A 2,947-nucleotide genomic window follows, 5' to 3' on the forward strand; every position below is an offset into this window, starting at 1 on the left:
ACACCCGGTGTGATCCCTTGAGCTTCTATTCCCCTAGCTTGCGGACTTTTTGGCCTACGTCTGGGGCAGTGTCGCTTGGGGCCTTGTTTCTTTGCATACCTTTTAAGGGTAGGTACGTAGCGTTCCGACAGAGGAGCTTGTGCTGCATGCTCCCTCCGACGACGGATAGGTTCCTTGCATGCCAACTGCATTATGTGGTCCATGATTGCTACCGTAGCGGGACCTGCAAAATGTGAACCAAGGATTAGGCCCTAAGACAGGATAAAACTATTTGCATGGAAGGGATTATACATTGGGTTATCAAGCACATATGATGAGGAGGGGAGAGGTGAGGCATGCAATGTTTGTTGTAGAGGGACATCCCCCTTGATGTTCATTTTGCCTCCAACCATTAGCATATCTTGGCTTATACTAAGTTGCATGGAGTGGTTGTCATGGAATGGAGCAGGGCTCATCCTTGGAAGGATAGACTGAAAAAGGAAAAAGGTGTATAGAAAGGGACGGTGCCCCATCTAAACCATCAGAGATGTTGGTCAGAGCTTCGTATGGCGGTAATGAGGGTTGCATGCCCTCCTCTTGGAGGCGGGAATGATCACACGACTTCTAAATGTGTAGTGAAAGGAGGACCTGAGGAGCTCAGCCTGTCAAACCCAACTCTTCTCCCTGCGCTTGACTATCATTGCTTGTGTGTGTTGATATTATTTATACAAGGTCACAAAATTCATTGTGTATTTATGTACATGTTTATGAATCCATGTCACTTCACGAGGATAAAAATCAATTGTAGAACTCCGGATTGTACTGGAGTGTGGCACATGCATCCAATACTCGTGGCAGCTTACTCAATAACGATAGATATTTTGCAACATCGAGTAGCATGGCGCCTTGTCCGAGTGAGAACCTTATTAGCTAGAGAGTTCTCTTGGCTAGTTCCAGCTAAGTCCGTATCCCGAATGGCAATCAACACTCGAAAGGAAGTTGGTGCCACATAGGTTGGGTCTCTTTGAGATCGCCATTTGGCCAATCGCTCCTCTGAGACTCTCATAATTTGGGCTCCTAGTTCGGCCATTGCAACACAGTTTTCAAACCAACATTTTTCAAATTGACTTCGACCCTCTGATTGTCACTTTAGTTTCTCTATCTCTAAGAGATTTGGTTGGTAGAGCGCATCATTGAATGTTATAGTTAAGCGTAGTTCGTCGGCTTCCTTGTCAGAGGTGACTCGCATGCGTTCATGCAGGAGCCTATCATAGTGCTCGTCAAGATGTTCTTGCTCTTCCCAGGATAGGGAAAATGCCAAGTATTCTTCAAGATGCTCCCGAGGAAATGCGCCCATGTCTGCAAGACATAGACATGTTCAAATACCTTGAGTTTAGCATCCAACTTGGTTAAGCATTCTGCAACAGTTCTATGTTCAAGGAGGGCTTGCTCGATTGCTATCTCATGCAAGGTTCTAGGAGTTTGCCTAGGCTTTAGTGTAGCTGGGGGCTCAGGCCTAGATGAGCAAGATTGGTCAATGCTAGGATTGCTTATGCTCTCGGGGTATCCATGTTTCTCCTGAGGCTTTGTTATTGCGTCATGGTTCTCCTTGGATGTGATTGGTATAAATTTGGCACCCTATTGTGACAGCATTGTATCCACTCTTGATTGGTTAATGTGAGTTCTATTGTCGGTGGATTGTGTGTTGTAAGCAACCGTTGATGGTAACGACTGCTTTGATTTTTCAGAACCCACATATGTGTCTGAGGTTTCACCGCTATTAGGAGAGACATCAATGGGTTCATTGGTGGATGGTCTCGATGCCTTATTCCTGAGCTCTTCGGCACTCTTGGTTTCAATCTTCTTGGGTTCTATAGCCACTTGCAATGGTTATTTTTGTTTTTGTTCTTTTCTCTTCTTTTTCTTAGGCAATCGAGGTGTATCCCTTGAAAACTAGGGACCTTGAACTAGGTCAGTCCGTCGATGTGCTTGGTTGGGCCTCAGCATTCTCTTTCTCTAGTGTGTCCTCATGGGACATAGCCGTGACATGCTGAATAGCCTCGCTAGGTTGTGAGGGTACAACTACCTCTCTTTTTGGAGAGTCTAGCTCTTCAGCCAATTCCCTTCTGTTTAAATCCTCCAGCCTAGGCTTTAGGCACTTTGGAAGTACTAGAGTTGTCAAGGATGCTAGTTGTGGCACCTCCTCCACACGTGAACTGCTAAGGACACATTCCACAAGGGGCGTTGTCACGACTAGGGGTTGTAACTGCTGTGATCCCTGATTGGAAGTCATAGCAGCCATTTCAATGGACTAGCTACTACTGTTAGTAGATTGCAGTATCAAGTCCCTAGGGCGATTGGAAGTGGTCGTGCCTTTTGTTTCCCTTTGAGCATTCACTTGTGTAGATCGAACTAGTCACATTAGGTTGCACAGGCATATCCTTGGGTCGAGAGCTACGGATGGTGTCATGTTCTACCTCTTGGACATTTGGAAGCTTAGATGGAGATAGAGATTGGGATTGAGCAGCTGCACTTGATGAGACTGTTGTTGTGCTTCATGTGCCCGTTTAGGGAAAGAGGGTGTAGGAGACTTCGGACTCCTAAGTGGCTCCGACACTGGCCAGAAGAGTTGCTTGTGGCTGTTAGATGATTTTACCATTTGCTTTGTTGAGCATTTAACCTTGCCATGAGCAATGTTGTGCCTATGATGCCTGTTATCCTCTTGGGGAATCAAAGGCTCCTTGGGCACTAGTGGCTTTTGCATATCCTCAATGATTACATCTGATATCTGCTTGTCAAGCACGCTAGGCTAAGGATCTACCCTTCGATTAGTCCCATTTGGTTTCTTAATTTTGACCATGAGGGGCTCAGTCACTCCAATGTGAACCAGATGTCGATTCTCCAGTGATGTCTTGGATCATTTGTGCAGCGCTATTCAAGGTGCATCTATTGTTAGGTGCATCCATTG

This window comes from Lygodium microphyllum, chromosome 27 (assembly GCF_053477565.2).
Source record: "Lygodium microphyllum isolate KBCC chromosome 27, Lygodium_microphyllum_v1.1.10, whole genome shotgun sequence".
NCBI lineage: Eukaryota > Viridiplantae > Streptophyta > Polypodiopsida > Schizaeales > Lygodiaceae > Lygodium > Lygodium microphyllum.